Source organism: Lepisma saccharinum, chromosome 1 (assembly GCF_977018435.1).
Source record: "Lepisma saccharinum chromosome 1, izLepSacc3.1, whole genome shotgun sequence".
NCBI lineage: Eukaryota > Metazoa > Arthropoda > Insecta > Zygentoma > Lepismatidae > Lepisma > Lepisma saccharinum.
Genome location: NC_139229.1, coordinates 210,182,164 through 210,201,878, shown reverse-complemented (window position 1 = coordinate 210,201,878; position 19,715 = coordinate 210,182,164). Strand labels below are relative to the sequence as shown.

At 38.2% G+C, this 19,715-nt stretch overlaps 1 protein-coding gene across 1 annotated transcript in view; it reads right to left on the bottom strand.

Moving 5' to 3' along the window:
• LOC145991537 (protein vestigial-like) overlaps window positions 1-19,715 on the bottom strand; it is a 116,538-nt gene that overhangs the window by 82,771 nt on the left and 14,052 nt on the right. The gene's annotated exons all lie outside the window — the stretch shown is intronic.

The following is a 19,715-nucleotide window of genomic DNA, read 5'->3' as shown; positions in this document are numbered from 1 at the left end:
TGCACCTTCCCTCCATCGGTTCATCTCTGGCTATAAGTAAGCATGCTCCACCCTGACTCTCTCCTCCAAGATGCATAGGAATCGCGGGTCTGCGCAAGTTCTTTTGCCCGTGGCCTGTGGTTCCAGGTGCCTAGCTCCACGGCGAAAAATGATTTAAATAGCAAGTTTTCAATGGCAACTTCTACTAACCCCGTAGAATTAGGCAACACACACAACGCCTTGCAGGGAAGAGGGTATTTGAGGATCTAGGTGTCCCATTTTTATTGCCGGTGACTGTACCTAGCAATTTATATGTAGAGAATGACTATACAGAAGAGCACGTAGATGTTAAATGGGACCTGAATATAGAATTCCTGGATTGCGAGGTGTATCCAGAATTCTGAACACCCAAGACATAATCTGCAATATTAAGATATCATTAGGAATTTTTACTTCAATTTTCAAAGACTGAGTTCGGTGACGGCATTAAAAGAAGCATGGGGCTACGGCTAGAAAAGCGGGTCCCCTCTCGTGCCTTCCGTTTTAGGAAAAAGAAAAAGTCGACAGTGTGTAATTGGCATCCTAAGTTTCGAACTTCTGTGAAAACCCACTTGTTGCCCTGTAATTCCCTTTTGCCCCATTCTAAAAAGTTTCTGTCGTCACCACTGAATGAGTTCCATGCATTATTAGTCCTGGTTGGCTCCGTTGCATTGTTGTTTGCCTCCAATGTAGTTCTTCTGATGTGATTTTCAGTCTTACTTCATTATTGGCAAGTCGACTAGCCTTGACAAATTTATCCGACGGAGAACACCAAATCACACAATAATAATCGTCCAATTAAACCACGGAATAGAAATTGCCCGATTTTTCTTATTCCTCTTCTTGCCTTCCACACTTCAAGGACAATCGGATCAAAGCATTGTTGAGGAATGGGGCGCTACTGCAGACCCGAGATTAAACTCGTTATCAGATTCCGATCGCATTGTACTAGTTTCATTCTCCTCATACTCACTGCCTTCAGTTTGCAACTGGATCTTCCAATCCGAAGCATTTGGCAAGGGCGGAAAGGAAGAGTTGCAAACATGTTATTTGCCTGTCTTCCCCGAAGTAATTGGAGCTGTCTCAGCCCGATTGTTCGTTTTGTTCATAGTTGGATCGACATTTGTACTTGAGTCGACTGCAAAAAGAAAATGGTTATCTCGACAAGACGATACATTGCTCTTCGGAGTACTGTTGTTGTTGCTTGTTGCATCAACAAAATAGCTCCTAAACGTTGGCGCCAGAAGAAGAGAGCATATACCAGAAGGTGACCCCTTCCCCTCGTGTATCTACCTCTTTTATCTTGTCTGATCCCCGTCTTTTTTTCCCTCGTTTCAGTCTCTCATTCTACTTTTTTACATTTTTTCCCGTTTTCAGTCTTTATTTTATTTTCCCTCTACCAATGTATCTATTAAACTTCTATAATTTCTGTTTTATCTTCTCTATCTTTGTCTTGTTATTTCTAAGGGTTGTAATTAATTTGATAGGCGTAATAAGATATCGAAGAACTTTTGATTTTGGGGGGTGGAACACTTGTGTCGTAGTAATTGAGCAATAATAATGATGAAAAGAAACCGGATTTTAAAGGAAAAGATTTTACTCTAAAAAGGACAAAAAAAAGGAAAAATGATTGCCAAAAAGAAGGAAATGAAAAGGACTATAGTTTATTTTTGCACTCCACTAAAAATACTATTTTAAATGAAAGCACAATATATACCATTTATACATTAAATTTCTTGCATTTTTTTACTTTACTTCATACGAAATTTAATGTATACCTTTTTAAGGGATACATAAAGTAATACTATTTTTAGTGGAGTGCAAAAGAAAACTAGTTCCCTTTTTTGAAGGTAAAGTACAGCGAATAATCTTACAATCCGTTTCGATGAAATCTTCCTTGAAACAGCTTACCACATTCCATAGCTTCCTGCCACTTGTACCTGGCTTCGCCATTTTACTGACACTCATTACTGTCGTCACTGTCACACAGTTAAGTTGAAACTATTCTAAAAAACTTCACAATAAAGGTCTAAATCTAGCAGATAAGTACACTTTTAACCCAACATGTGTGCCGTGTACAATGTGTTTGTTACCGCTTAAGCACAGATCGCATTGTTGCACGAATCGCTGCAATGTTCCAACACTCATGGAGGGAAGGGAAGGTATAGAAGGCGTTGGTTCTTTCTTTCCTCTAAACTGCACCAAATAGACAATTGTTGAGTGTTTTGTTCAGGGGAAAAAACAGTCGTACAAAATATTTGATATCTTGTCAATAAAGGGACCAAGGAAGATGTTTCTTAAGCTGAAAAACTAGTCAATAAAAGGACCAGAAAGGAAAATGTATTTATAGGGAAAAAAGGGAATGTGGGTTGAAAACGAAAAACAAAAGGGAAATCAAAACCATGTAATCTTGTTGATAGAAAATAATTATCAACACTGTTGTTATTTATTCCATGATCCGTGTTGAAAAATAAAAAAATGAATTCCCTTTAAAATCCGGTCTCTAATGATGAATATTCTTCAATATGACGTTCTAGGTTTTATTATACTGATCTTATGGCAATGTTGATTAGATTTTTAAAAGTTGGAATTTCACAAAAGGTTGTTAGGAGTCGCTTAGGGAGGTACTACCTTCTGGGATGTCTTGTCTAATATTAAGCTATCTAAACCTTCGAGGACCAAGACTTATTAAGCGTTTCTGTATTTGGCGAATCTCATCGCTGCTGTTATCTGGCATTATACTCCATCTTTCCAAACAGCTCCCCAATTGATCTCGTGATGCTGGGTCAACACCGAAATCATGGGGCGCCCACCAAGAATCGTAGCCGCGGTAGATCAGTCGTTAGGGCGTCTGACTACCATGCAAGAGACCCGGGTCCGATCCCCGGCTGGGGAGAACCGGTTTTTTTTCCCGCTCCGGCGCCCACGCAGCATCGTATAAAGTGGGTACTTGGAGGAAACTGTGTGGGGTAAAGGTGGCCAGGGGCGTGGTGCTTATCACATCACCCCCCCCCCCCCCACATTCGGCCGTGATCAAGAAAGTGTAGGGCCCTAACACCACACATGGCGTGGTTCAAAGCACAGGGGAGCACTTTACTTTACTTTACCACCAAGGATAAGAGCGTTAACAATTGGGCTAATAAGAGGGTGCGAATTTTATATTTGTTGCACCCCTTCCTCGGAGTGTATCGGGATTTAAATTTAGGACATTTCGCTTCGGAATGTAGTACACTTCCCACTAGAGTCAGGGTAAAGTTACTTCTAATGCAGTATACGGTCCAACGGTAAAGACGAAGACAAGGGTCTGCTAAACAAATATATATAAAATATTACCCTTCACATATACATATTTGTTACGAGCAAATGTTTGCATGACATATTTTTTCCAAGGATAAGAGCTTACTTTGAATTTCCTTGCCTCTATATTTTCATATTTATTTATTTATTTATTTAACAAAATATTCCAAATACAGCGTTAGCCAACGTATTAACAACACAAAATAACGACAAAAGTAATGAGATAAAACAAAGATAATATAAAATTACATGTGGTTAAGAAACTTACATACTTTTAGTTAACGGTCTTCTAAAACGTGCCAGATTTTCAAAAATGTCTGTTGAACTTGTTAGATTATTATATTGGCTGGGCAGTCTATGGAACAGAGAGCGCTGGATGAGGCACAACCTTGGCTTCTGAGGAGCGAAAAGTTGAGTGCGTCTTGTTGAGCGGACGGGCACTCGAAAGTGAATTTCCTGAAGAAGGCGGTCACTTCTGTTGTTGCCATTCACTATTTTATGCAGGAATATATGGTCTGCCAGTCTACGTCTCACGTGAGGAGTTTGGATATTTAACATTTGCAGAAGGATGGACCTTTGCAAGTGCTTTGTGGACGGAATTTGGTGTCGAACGATGTCCAGGATGGAATTTAGGACGGAATTTATTATATCTAAGTATGAGGTGCATTCCATAGACCAGATCGGACAGCAGTATTCCATTTTCGCTGAAACAAAAGATATTTAAAAAGTGCTGAGAGCAGACAGGTTGTTTATTTCGGTAAAGCGATAGAGTGGACGCAGCATACGCATTGAACCCTTAGTGACTGCGGAAATGTGCTCAGAAAAGGAAAGTTTCTTATCAAATATGACGCCCAGGTCATTCTGTACAAGGTACAATTAATATGATTTGATTGAAATTAGTATTAATTTTACATAGGATAAACTGTAAAAATATAACATGTCGCTTGCAGTTCACGCATGCAACATATTTCTACGAATTATAGCTTATCTAGAATGAATTAACTGTAACTATAAATTATAGTTCTTTTTTAAAGTAACAATAGATCCTGTAACCAAATGATATTAAAAACTAGTAGCTGTAACTCTGTTATTTTTTTAAAGTAACTTTTCCATGACTGCTGAAAGGTAAGGACTAGTTAAAATTCGCCCAGTTCAGCGCTGCTAAAAATCCTCTTGTCCACACGGAACAAAAGTACATAAATTACAACAACTAACATAGTTCCGCGTGTGTTTGTTTGCTGTTTGGGTTGCATATCTGCCGCCAGGTGCCGTATCAGCCTCTTCAGCCCTCCCGAGGACCAAAACGTGTTCACGTGCTCCCGAGAGCGCCCGTTGAGGTTGTAAGACAACACAAAGGAAGACATTTTTCGTGTACGGCATGCCCTAACTGCTCCGTGACAGAGTGGCTTGCTCGACGCCGCTTCCTGCTGTGTCAACAACCCATAGATGTCAGTGGGGACTTGTGGAGCAAGGCAAAGTTCAGGTAATGTCAACGTAAACAGGGTGCCTGGTAGACGTGAAGAGAAATGCGACAAATATTCTAGGATTCTTGGATTTGTAAGCAAGGAAGTGTGCCATTCCTGGATTTCGGAGTTTGGGGAGGGCGTCTCTTCAGGAGCCGCGAGAGTTTTCTAAATGCAGAACTTTAAAGACACTACACAGAAAAACTGATTTGCTTGAATAAACAAAATACCTTTGGTAAGCTTTCTGGTAACTGTAAACAAAGAATTTATCAGCATTTACAAAATTTGGTACGTTTCACCAAACTATTTGGAAACTCTAAACAAAATGTACACGATTTCTAAAAGAATTTGGTTGTGGTGAACAATCCTTTGTTCACTGTACGAATTAATTTTCTGCTTGGGGGGGGGGGGCAACTCAGTGGCGCATTTGTGATTTCATTTCGGGTTTGGAAGGGTGTATGGAAATTTGTGTGTGTTACGAGTTAGTAAACTAAACTAATACCTAAGTTCTAATCTAGGTCATTAAATCTTAGAAGCACTTAGTATATTTATCTTCTAAGAAAACCCCAACTCGTACAGAAAAGAAGCTATCGAACTAGTAACAGCAAATTTCTATTTCCAAGTTCAAATGTAATGTCCAATCTCCAAGTTTCTTGTGAATACTTACATGTAAAATATCAGAGTAGTGGTAACGTCGTCGCCTTGTAATCAAAAGGTTCCGGGTTATATACCCGGTGGAGGCACACAGTGGTTCGGATCCCACTTTAAACTGTAGGTCCAGTCCCGATTAGCCTTACTGTGCATAAAGTGGACTTAAAACAACAATTCAATGTAAAATATCATCACTACGCCTTGAAAACTAAAGTGAAAATCAGCCTCCTGTGTCTCGGCTCGGTGAGGTTGGTCAGTTGCAGAATCATGTCCTCCTTTAATTCACATGGCTGCATACTTTTCAGCAGGGAAATGTTTGATGACCGGATCATTAATGGACACGAATGATTTTGCAATTGTGTTTCTTACATAGTTAGGAAATGCTATACTATAGGTTCCAATTCCATTATCTTTGAGTGTGATAAAATCATCCCTAGCAGGGGTAAATCCCCAGCATCCCCCCCACCGTTAATCCGCACACTGCCTTTGTTTGTCAATAAAGCAAATGTTTCTTTGCCAAAAGGGCTATTTCGAACATTTTACTCTGTGAATACAAAGTGTGTAAAAAAACTTAAGGATATATTATATTTTTGTATGTCAGACAGGAGAATGCCGGAAAAAAATTCGAGAGGAGATCGACGGCGCAAAAATTATATCCATACATACATATGGCTATATGTATGTGTTTGGGTTTATGAATTGTACACACTACTTCACCTGAAATTATAACTTTTATGTTTCTCGAATAAAGTGCAGGAAACACACAGTCTACTGTGCCAATTGCAATGCAACTTTGCATCTAATTATAAGTTATGTAAAGCACGAGAAGTAACCAATGCATTTGCCACTGTTGATGTGAATTCATCACAAGTATTTACTCCCTTTCATCGTTATTGCGAACCAGGACAGCCGAAAGACAACACAGTAAATCAATCACCTGCAAACTTTACTTGACTCAGAGGGAGCTTCAGCAGGTTGGATGGCAAACTTAATTTGGTGTTGTGAAAGTTTCAAGCCAGAAAAATTTGAATCGCATGTAAAGGTGGCGTTACTTTTCCTTCCCATTTAAAAATAATTTCGCATTGTGATTTCTATTTTAGTTCTAATAAAGTAATAAATACACTTCGACGCCTAGGCAATGAAAATATAAAAGGGAAGGTAATTTCGTGTTTTCTGTGCACATTTAGAAAGATGCTGAGTCCCAAAAAGAGAATTATCGATTTGGTAAAGTCCAACTTCCCACTAAATCATATCATATTTATGCGACTGTTCTGCCATCTATCCGTCCGTCAGTTGATATCCACTATCGGTCCCTATAGGGATATCATTAGCACCTTGGGAAATACATGCTAACAGCACCAAACTTGACCTGCCTAACCTATCCACGTATGCATATAATAGCTTAAATAAACAAAATATAACTTGCCAAACCTATTTATATGCTTATTTATGCTGTTATATGCATACGTGGATAGGTTAGGCAGGCCAGGTTTGGTGCTGTTAGCATATATTTCCCAAGGTGCTAATGATGTCCCTAGCCGCTCGTATCAGAAACTACCTGAGAGAGGTAACAATAGATCAAAAGTGACCTGTCCATAGTTCGGAAACTAGCAAACGTGAAGATCTAATATTTTCTGCAATTGAAGAACTAGTCTAATGTCTGACAGACACGTCCGTCTGTCTATGGAGAGCGGAGACGTCAAACATTGATTCATTTCTAATGTTGCCATTCAAGCTCTGATTATGAAAGTTCGCGAGATGAAGAGTATCCATTTTCTGGGCCTGTTCTAGTCAACAATCCCAACAATAGAATAAGAAAGATGTACATTTCTTTCTTCGAGGTATAAATACCAAGGTGAGCCAAATAAAAACCTTAAAAGCCAGACAAGAATTACAGGACAGACTGTAAACAGCTCAAATTTACATGAGGTATCGACTGTTATTTGCAACACTGATCAAGTGAGCTTCACAACATCAGTTTTGTCATTTTAAAGATGGCGTCTTCTGTATACACATGCACCAGCGAAGAGAAGTGGTGTCTTACCCTCTACAAACCTAAAACTTATAGACATTCTACGGCATATGAAATAGAGGTAAAAAAAAAAAAGGTAAAGTGTTCCCCCGTACATAGCACCACGCCATGAAGGCGTATAGGGGGTGTGGGGGTAACGCCCCACACTTTCTTGATCCGGTCGTGAGTGGGGGTGATGTGATCAGCATCACGCCCCTGACCGCCTTTACCCCCCAGGGTTTCCCCCAGGTACCCATGTTATTCGACGCTGGGTGGGCGCCGGGGCCGCTTACACCGTTAGAAAAGTTCCCGGATTTGAACCGGCCGGGGATCGAACCCGGGACCTTTAGCATGGTAGTCAGACGCGTTACCGACTTTTTTTTTTTTTTATTACATTTTGCAATTTATTACATTTCATTTGCAATTTACATTTCAACTCATTGGGCAAGTAAACATTACAGTAAGAAAATTAGCATACAATCTATTTCTTTTACAGTCAGGTATCCTGTGGTATTCTTGATGGAGGTAATTTACAAATTGTATATTAAAATCTAGTTGCCGATATGTCGATAGGAAATAGGCATAGTGTCCTAAGAGCCATTGTACACTTTTACGTTTTGTTTTTGGGTAATATTCAAAAGCTGGATATAAAAGAATATCTACAGAGATGTTATACACTGATGTTCGACAAATAGTACTCACAAGTTTTCTTATATAAAGCCATGATGTTTCTATTATTTGGCATTCACTCAGTGTATGGACTAAACTATCAGATACATTACATTTGGCACACATTGGCGTATTTATTAATTTAAGATCATAGAGTCTCTCTCCAGTGATTAATTTTTGGTGGACAATTATATACCATGCTGATCGGATTCGTGATGTAAGATGGTGAGCCTGAATATTATTCCATATTTCTCTCCACTTCATTCTGGGATTTTGCTCAATAATTTTACATGTTGGTTGTTCTAATTTACATAGTCTGCGATATATTTCCGATGTCACTGGTATTGTTAATATCGGAGATTGTAATAGGGCATAACTAATATCCACTATTGTTGACTTAAAATACCATAAAGTGTCTACCAGTCTAGTAATATCAATAGGAGCCTCTAGTGAAATATAGTCCAAAGCGCTTCTCAAAACTTTACTTGTGAGGCTGAGTGGATGCTGAATCAATGTCTGCGTGTCAGCTTGAATACGTAAGGCCTGGCATTTGAGTTCTATATTCACAAGATTCATTCCTCCCTCGGCAAAAGGCAAACAAAGTAATACATGTTTCACCCTCAATATCTGACCATTCCAAATAAACCAATTTACTGCACTCTTAAGTTTATTTATATCTAACTTCCGTAGTGGGAGGATTTTTGCCATGTACCATACCTTTGACAGTGCATAGACATGTACAAAGGTCACCCTTGACTGTAAACTAAGGCTGCGAAATTTATTTGTTTGTAATATCGCTTTAACCCCAGTTAATACTCTATCATAATTTAATTGGATCATACTTTGGATAGAGTGCGTATATATTATACCTAGTATACGTATCATTTGTACAACCTTAAAATTACCTCGCTGCGAGTGAGAATGAACTAAATTTAAATTCAAAATTGACGATTTTTCTTGGTTTATTTTTAATCCCGACCATTTTCCAAATTTCTGTAATACTTGACACGTTTCATCAATATCAGACTGTTCATTTATTAATACAGTAACATCGTCAGCATACGCTAACACCTTAATGGTAGTAGAGTGTATGTTAATTCCTTGAACTTTTCGGCCTATTTCAGCCAGAATGGGTCTCAGCGCAATACAAAACGCTAACATCGACAAAGGATCTCCTTGCCTTACACCTTTATAAATATAGAGTTATTTTGTCAGAAAACCATTTATTTGAATTTTTGCTGTTGCATGACTATAAAGACTTTTAAATACTGAAAGAAAATGTCCACGTATACCGTAGCCCTGCAAAACGTTAAATAGATATTCATGATTTATCGAGTCAAAAGCACGTTCAAAGTCTAATGCTAATATAGCATTTTCAGAGTTTTTGTTCTGTAGTCTATAACATGTAATTATTTCACGCATCGTTTGTAAAACATTTGTGATTTTCTTATTTAAACCAAAAACATATTGATCCTCTCCTACTAATTTGTCGACATAAGGCATAAGTCTGCCAAGCATACATCGCGCCAATATTTTATAATCCGTACAAAGGAGGGTGATGGGTCTATAATGACCAGCTTCGCTTGGTTTTGGACATTTTGGGATTAGAATTATAATACCCGTATTGGAAGATTTACCCATTTGATACTTGCTAAACACTGCATTTATCCAATCCGTTATTGTTTGACCCATCAATTTCCAAAAGGTTTGATAAAACTTATTGGGTATCCCATCCCAACCAGGAGCTGAAAATGATTGCCCTACCTTAACCGCTCGAAACACTTCCTCACTTGTATATTCTTTGTTTAAGTTTTCACTTTCTTCATCTGTAAAAACCTCTGATTCGGATGCCAATTCATCCATTAAAGCTCCATTATGTGACGCTGGTTGGGAATATTGTTGCTCAAAATAATTATAAATGCAATTACGTATTTCAGGGGCTGAATTGATCTTTGTTCCCCCATTATCAAATATTTCACTAATACATTGTCTTTTAGCATTTTTTCTTTCATGAATTACATGGCTGATAGAGGCGACCTCATCGTTGTCAAAATGAGGAAGTCTACTACGAATTTTGACCCCTTGACGCCTTTCTGCAGTCATTTTTAACAATACAGCTTGTATACGTTTGACTTCAGTTTGCACTTTTTTCCCGTCTGTTGCTTGCTGAATTTGTTCACGCAATACCCTGTAGTAAAAATTATATTTATTTGTCCAGTCTCTCGACCGTTCCTTACAGTAACTGATACAAAATCTTTTTATACCCGGTTTGAGAATCTCCTCCCACCAGCGGATTATATCTATCCTCCTCAGACGGTGTGTTATCCATCTCGACCATTGGTCATTAAATGCTTGTTGGAAATTTTTCTCATTAAGAATTGAAGCATTTAATTTCCAACAACCGTACCCTCTCGGGACTATTGGAATGTCCACATTTATCATCATAATGACCGCACTGTGATCTGAAAAACATGTAGGTGTTATACTAATGGACTTTACGTTCTGACGTAATGTGGGTGTGACATAAAATCTATCCAAACGGGATGCACAATTGTCACGTATATACGTGAAACCCCTCTGCCAAAAACATTTGTCACTCCAGAAATCTGTGAAGTTAAAGCCAGTTACTAATTTTTGCAATGAATTTGACGTGTTAAATCCAGGTCTTTGATCCTGCGGATACAATACACAATTGAAATCTCCCCCACATATTATGTGTTCTCTCCTACCCTGCATTTCAACAGCAACTTCCTGCGCAAAAAACTCATCCCTTTGTTTTCTACCCTGTGACCCGGATGGAGCATATATGTTATATATCCATACATTTGCAACTTTTGCTGATATGATTCTATTATTAGGATGACATACCACATTTGTGAGGGGAACCGTATTACGTGTTAACAAAGCTGTTCCTGTCGATTGGAAATTTGCATTATTATGAACTCTTATCGTTGGGGAAAAATTGAAATTCATTTGTCCACATTCTTGGAGAAAGACAATATCTAATGATGCTTGTATAATAAAGTCCTCTAACGCCGCCTGTTTTGTAAGGGATTTCATTTTGTTTATATTTATTGTAGCAAAACGAAGGGTCGTCATCATAAATACTATGAACAAAATTTTTGGGATTGGGTATTCCCAATACTTATACTTCCACCTTTGCCCCATCTAAGAGTAATAATTCTTACACTATTTTTATATGCCCCTAATGTTATACACCAAAAATTAACAAACACACTAACAATATTATTTTAGTAGGGGGAGGAAATACCCCTTCCCTTTGTATAGCTTAATCCATAAATATCTACCACCACGCAATACAATATCATTAACTTTCTGACAGTCCATATAAAAATATTCATTCCAAATAATACTATTTTCTAATCTTAAAGTGATTACCTGTATCCAGTATTCACAAACTTTCATGGCCTATCGGACTTGGATCAATAACCATGTCTTGGACATTTGTTTTTACATGTCGCAATGATCGTCTTTTCGGCCGATTGCTGCCTGACACTTTCCTTATACTCTTTGGTCGTTTTTGTGAGCCGGAAACCGAACGACCCGTACTACTTTGGACACTTCCACTTTCACTATCCGTTTCCGAATCTTTTTCCTGTTCAGCTTCTTGTCTGAAGTCCTTTTGCTTGGTCTGATTCTGCTTCCTCTCCTTGTTGCTCTGTAGCACTTCATCACTCGATTCCTCTTGCACTTTAGTTATGTCATCTTGTCGTCTTAGTGGTCCACTCTTCTTCTGCTCCATAGTATCCAGGGACATTTCTTCACTTTGTCGCGTAAGTTGAACATTTAACACAGGTTCTTTTGGTTGATCTTGCATATTTTCTTCAGTTCCTTCCTTGGTCAAAGTTTGTTGATCATTCTTGTGAATATTTTTCTCTTCCTGTATATGTTTTCCCTGTTGAAGCCCTTCTATCACAGTTAGTTGTGCTGATTCTTGACTCACATTTATATCTTCGTGTGTAGATGTAGACGGTGCAATTGCTTCGCTATAGGACCGAACTGCACGACCCATGACTTTGAACACTGTTGGTTTCCGTAAGGTACAATTAAACCGCATGTGATCACTACTACCACACCATTCACAAGTCGGGATTTGACCATTGTATACTACATGTGCCGTATATTGGCCTATTTTCACAAAGGAGGGAATTGGCTTCTTAATTGCCATCAAAACCTGACGCACCCCATTATACACTTTGTACCTAAATTTGTCACTCCAAGTTTCTGCTTTCAATTCATCGATTGTCCCATATTCACTCAGTTTTTCACGAATTTGTCGTTCTGGCACTTCCAAAGGAAGATTAAACACTCGAACCGGCTTCAAAATTCGATTCGCATCACTCAGTTTCACTTGTGTCACAGCTCCACTACTATAATAAAAATTCACTTCACCAGTATTTTCTTCTAATATTTTTCTCATTTTTCCCGGACGCACTAATTTCAAAAATACACATTTAATCGTCGTGGGAATTTGTATGGCTGCAATTTCATCCACACTCAGTTTGAATTTATCATGAATAAATTCATGTACTTCCAAAGGACTAGGTTTCAAAACTGATTTGTATCGTATTTTCGCGATCCATTCTATATTTTACTTTTGTCCAATTCTTCACTAGCACAGTTCAACAGCACACCCTCTCCCACACGTACTTACCGATATCGCGCTGAACTTTCACTTTTCCTCAAAGCACAGAGCTCGTACAGCACGACCTACCTGTTCCGCGCTAGGCGCGAGACTGTCTGAGCCACCGCGGCCACATGAAATAGAGGAGGAAATTCAACAATGGCCTCAGTCCGCAAGCAGATGGGTGGCTCTAGACTGCACATTGATGCTTGAGGAACTAACTGAGACTTGAAAATATACGTGGTCAACAATGGGTCTATACCAGGGGATCCCATTTCTTTTTCGTTTCACAGCGTCCTTAGCGTCAGCGGCGCTCTAGTCACAATGTAGGTCTATCTAACACTTGCAACGCTCTGTTAGTGTGGTTAGGTTGCTTCCTTTAATTTAAATAATAAATATAGGTAAATTTAGAAACATTTTACATGTAAAAAGTACTAAATAAGCACACATTTGGAACAATCATATTAAATCAGTAAAAATATTGGAACTTTTCGCGGTACCCCTGTAAGCCAGCCACGACGTGCCAGGGCGCGGCGGCGTACACTTTGGAAACCACTTGTCTATGCTAAAATGCAACAAACTTGTGTAACTTTACATGCAGAACTCTGCTAGATAAAAAGCAAAAAAGAAATTAAGGCTTTCATTTGATTGTCCCTCGCGTCGATATTTTGGACCGTCTCTCTGAGAGTCAATCGGTCAAAGATAATAGAGTCACTCGGTGGAATACGCCCAACTTTTTTGGCGGTTTATAGCTTCGCTAAATGAAGGAGTGTCGCAATAAAAAGGATGTCAAATGAAAGCTACATGTTTTGTTATTGTTACCTATAAGTTTTATTACCGTAAGTCTTATAGCAAAAGAACAAGAGAGAAATAAACAGATGAACGTCAATTTGGGCAAATCAGCCCGTGTTCAGGGTAAAATGCCCAATACAAGAAACAATTGTTGTAATACTTGACATGACATATTGAAAGGAAAATAATACACAGCATTAACTGGAAGATTATTAACGTTTGTTTCGTAAACAGAACATCATTTGTACAGACAAGCATAGTGTTTCTAACAACATTCATTTCTAATTTACCATAGCCTCTTTTACTGTTTACATTTGTGAGAAATTGTATTGAACTTTGGACACATGGACGTGAATTTGGTACTATTTCATGCATCCACATACTACAACGAATACAGTCATATTGTGGTCCTTTCTTATCACAGTAATGCCCATGGGCATTTGTACTTAATTTCTGTGGCCATATCACTCCACAGCTACAAGCAGAAAATTGAATCACTTGGTTGGGAACTCTGAGCACCATACGACAGTTTCACTCTGCAGATATGTTTCTCTGACTCTTGATCTTTACACCAATATAATTCAGTTTCTTTCTCTCTTGGGAATATTATTGCACACTGTTAATACAACAACTTCCAAAAAATTATTACCTCAAATATTGTCTTTTTACCTCATGAAATTAACCCTGAATGGCTCCAGATTCTTCTCACAAGCTCCAGACCTGCTGCCTCGTCTCAACACGGAGGGCGCTTTCAAACAAGAGTCGGAGAATTGTCATAACATTAACGTTGCGCGAGATAAGAGGGGGTGGGCATTTAACCCGGATGGGCATATTCCCCCGAGTGACTCTAATCCATATAACTTGAACTTTCGGTATATCAGAAGGAAATTAAAGCGACAATCAATAATCATGGAAATGGTGTGCCGAAAGCGATTTAAAAAATGCCAACAGTTGGCCAATTCGATATATTTTCATTGTTGGTAAATTATACTGCAGAAACACAAATTCAATTTTGGACGCAGATAGAATATTAGGCATTATAAATATAGGCCTTATGCGTAATAAATAGTACTAGAGATATATTTTGTGAGTAAAATACTGATATGATAGCATAATTAAAAAAACAACAGTTATCTCTGTCTCGCTACTTAGGAAGCAATGAATGTTTCGAATAATGGAATACAAATCAAATGCTAATTAAATGTCAGATCAATTACAATTGATATCATATTTAATTAGCATTTAATTCCATACACATCGAAATCGAAGTCAAATTCTAATTAATTACATGATTATTCTCATTAGTTCTTCCTGGAAAAATCTATAACCAGTGAACAGTCTCTGAATGTTCTGATTAGTGCACATGGAGTATATCGCAATTACATGGAAAATGCAGCTCGAACTTGTTTAGGTTATGTATTATTATTTGATTTTTCTTATATTAGGTCGCTTTTCCGGTCTCCTCTGGCTAATAACCACAATGAAGATGGGACTCTCATAAATAAACAATCTTGCCCAGGACAAGACTGCAACCCAAAACATTCAGTGGTAAGAATTATTATTATGATGATTTTTATTACTATTAATATCAACTTTTGTGATTTGCTGACGTCACCGAATGTTTCAGCCAAAGTCCGGAGAACTTTGAGGATCTGAATCTGGTATAGCCTACACGAACTTAACTCCTAACTTGTTTTGAATCCCTTGGTAACGCAGCAGTTTTTCTACCCCTTGATTTCTCTATTAGGCGCAATTCCTGGAATACCTCTACGAATCTCCTTTCCTTTTCTTTTCTGAAGTTTCCCAGGCAGTTCCTTATTGTTCAACCGTACAGAATTTCCCCCTAATTAACCTGACTGGCGGGGCGATGCCTGCTTCAAAAGCCGCGGGATATTTTCAGATTGACAAAGTGAGGGCGGCCCCACAATGAATCCGCTGCGGGGCCGTTAGGACTTAACATGGCGCCCGGGACGGGCTCAAAGGGGAGATAGATCTTCGTGGCAGAGCGGGAACAAAGGGAACATGGTCCATGCGGGCGGAGATGGATGCTGCGAGGGATTCCTGGGAAGGTTTCTCTAGAGAGGAGCATTCTGGGAAGAAGGAGTTGGTTATCCATTGCTGGCTTAACTTCTCCGAGGGGGATGGAATAAGTGGAGTAATTATTTCGGCTTCCTTCAGGTGCACAACGCCCGTGTTCTTCCACGTGATTAAGAGAGAGGCTGCATCATTTGTGATGTAATTGGTCGGATATTTCGCTAGGGAGAAGCACGCGCGCGTTGCACGACATTTTGCTGAGACTAGTTGACATTGTACCCCCCCTGTAACCTCGACGGTTCATAAATTTCATTGTCATCACTCTTGTTTTCACACACAGAGAGGAGTAATGGATTTGACAAAATGCACGTTCCGAGCTCTCTGCGTGTTGTGTCCACCCCTGAAGTCTGAACCATGCCAATCCTCTTGTTTCATTGTCGCTCCTTACCCTGCCGTATCACTCACCGCCGCAACCGAATTGCGCACACTTTAGATCCAGAATTGCGCACAAATCTCACTGACCTGTTTTGCGCACAGATTTTGATCGAACGTTGCCACTTTCATAGCTTTAAAGTCTGTGCGCAAAACTGTTTTTTTTTTTTCTTTAGACAAGAAGAGAGAGAAATTAGAAATAAAATAGTAAATCTCTTAAGGATTAAATAAAAAAAATATAATTTGACCAGTAAATGTAGCAAGTCAAGATACAATTTTCATACCAATTTACATTATGCAGTAAGTCTCTATTGATGTTTTCAAGATACAATTTTCATACCAATTTACTCAAACTCAAAAGTTATGTTAGGTTAGGTTAATGACTGCACAACAAACACTTCTGTCACTCGAAGCTCATGACCTTCGGTATAAATACGGAGATACATCGACCATTACATTCTAGTCCACCAATCAGGTTCATCCTCTATGCCTTACTAATGATACCCTTCCAGCAAAAACACGTGGAAGTCCACACACACACTCAAACAAAGACAACAGAAATGAGAACGGCTTGAGAACATTTTACATCTGACAACATCGCCTCATTTTTTATGCGCAATCCTGTACATTGTGACAGCTTGTCAACGGCTTATCAGATACCACTGATAAAACCGGAAAAGTGTGCGCAATCCAGCTGTAGCCCTCACTGACGATCTCGACATCGAAGAACGTGAGTTCTAATTCTTGCCAGGGTAGATGGCTGCTTCATTGTGTTTGTACTCCCATCTACTCCAATCATCATTCACTTTCGTCGTCGCGATTAACCTAATTCATTACAAAAGACGTCCGTTGCGATAACGAGCAATTTCTGGATACATTATTTCGAAGAAATTGCGACTGGGCAATTTTTTAAAAAAAATACCACAAATGACATTTTGATACTTATGTTTAGATGACGAATAGTAGACATAGGTATGTGCCTTTATTGCGTGTTAAGTGATAAGGCGGATCAAAGTATTTGTCTTAACATTTAGTTTATATCATTTGTCGTAGACATTAATTTTATGACAATCGACACAATGAGTTTCATTGAATTTGAAGATCTTCCTATGTACTCGATGTTGCGTTCCTGTCACAAAACATACACACAGAAAAGTAAATGCATCATATCGATTGATGCACCAGAATGCATCGATTGATGCACTAAAGCGTGTCTTTTGGCTTCTTCAAAGAATCAAATTCACATTTGATGCATTTGGGTGCATTTTTGTATGTCGTGAAAGATACACCAAAGAGCATCATCATTTGATTCAAGTGAGGATTTATTTCAGTCGAGATGCACTTCAGTGCATCAGTTGATGTTCCTTGATGCACCTTCCTGCATCTTTTTTGGATGATGCACTTAAATGTTTCGTCTAAGCTACAGAGTTTATATAGCTCAGACGAAATGTTTAAGTGAATCATCAAAATAGATGCAGGAAGGTGCATCAAAACGCATCAACTGATGCATGGAAATGCATCTCGAATAAAAGGAATCCCCACTTGAATCAAATGATGCACTTTGGTGTTTCTTTCACGACATACAAAAATGCACCCAAATGCATTAAATGTGAATCTGATTCTTTGAAGAAGCCATAAAACACACTTTAGTGCATCAATCGATATGATACGTTTAGTTCTCTGAGTGTACATACATTATTAACAGATAAACACATGTAGCGAACATACATTGTAAAATTTCGCATTTATGCTAACAAGGAGTGAAATTAAAATGTCTGCGTTCTGGTTTGGTCTGTGGTATCCTTTTCCCAATTAATATAATAGTACCGCAGAACTCCTTCCCCCTTCCCAAGATGTTACAATACAAGAATGACTGGTAGAAAGAAAACTGCGAAGTTGCATCTGACCTTCGGGACTACTCGTAAAATTTATTTTGTATATTACTATTGTAAGGTTTCTGACATTTGGCATTCATACGTGTAGGGAAATATATTCGTTGGAAGTAATGGTGAATCCAAAGGAAGGTCCCACATAGCCTAGCGGTTAGCGCCTCGCCTTAGTACGGTCCCGGGTTCGGTGGACAGCACAGTCAACACAGGAATGATATAGAAATGCTTTTGGTGCTACCTTTTACTATTTCTGTCTAGTACGAGTATAAGTGTGTGTGCCGTTTTCAATTAATTGCCATGGTTGTTAGCAAGATGACGTTTTCAAATAGTTGCACTTGAGACTTCTTGCACTGTAACAATCGTGTGGTCTGTGAATTTCCGTCTTAGTTTTGATCTCACTAGCGTTTTCAGCTCAGATTTTAGTTGGATAATGGCACTTCTCACTATTCTTCGAAATGAAATACCCGATAAAATTCACAAGATTTGTATGTGTTACTCAGATTCCGCTTTGTTTCAAGTGAATGATTATACCCAGTGTGATATTTAATAAATTTCCAGTGGGGGAGATTCTACTGACTGTCTAGGGACAGCATGAAATAATGACTTTATGCCATATATCGTTTCCCCCCATGGATCATGGAGAGGGGGGACACAAGTACCAGAGGGGGAAATCCCCCCTTCACCTACAAATACCACCCTGATTATATCTATAATTTTAAAAAATAACTTTTAGTAAATGATCGAACACTCTAAATGCTATCATAGTCATAATCAACATCATACACGCCTCTCGTGATCGCAATTAACCCAAAATAAGTGTAAACATAAATAGGTTAGTAAATACACAAAAGTTATTGTCCGGAGGATTGACTAACCCAGTTATATCAAAGTTTTGTTCCTCACTGTACAATAAATAAATAAATACAATGCAAAAGTATCTGTAAAACACGATGTTTTGAAGTATACTTTCTTTGACAATCAAGGATATGAGTGCATTCGATTATTATTATATTAGAGTCAAAAGAAACAATGAAATTGTGTACTAGAATTCATTGCTCGATGTGGGGTTATCACTGTCTTTTGTATGATTCCATCAATGAAGATTTTATTTGCATGTGTCTGTGCGTGTGTGTAAATTTAAGTCTGAGTTGGACGTTAGAAATACATGATAATAATTAATTAAGGAAATAAGACTTTTTTACCAGTTGTTACTCCTGCAATATTTCTACTCTGGAAATAGCGTTTGGCCTGGATACATTACAGCTGAACACAAAATATACTTACTTTCACACTTCTGGAAATATGAGTTTCTCTCTCAATAAATAATTCAAGTCAAGAAATTCCATATTCTTAGAGGAATGGCTGATAAACTTACATAACAATTTATATTCATTTTTCTTCGGATAAAATCAATTTTAAGTTGTTCTTAAAACACGTAAAACAACCAAACAATAACCAGTTATTAAAATTGTACTCAAGAATCTGACATCCCGTTCAAAGAATTTGAGAAAAATTTCTGCAGTTCGACTGTAAAGAACAATACAAGAATGTTTTTCGTAAAAGAATCTTGATTCTAAACCAATCTATACATAATTTCGCGTGTTAACATTTGTTATTTCTCAAAACAATTGTAATTTTCGTTTCTGTGTCCCGATGATATATAAACAGTATCAACTACGATACAGAAAACTCTTAAAATATAAAAATAACATTTGTTTAAAAAAATGCATTGACATCTTTTTCTATTTTGTTAAAACGTTGGACGAATATACAATACATAATTATCTAAGCGAAAAAAGAACAACTGGAACGAA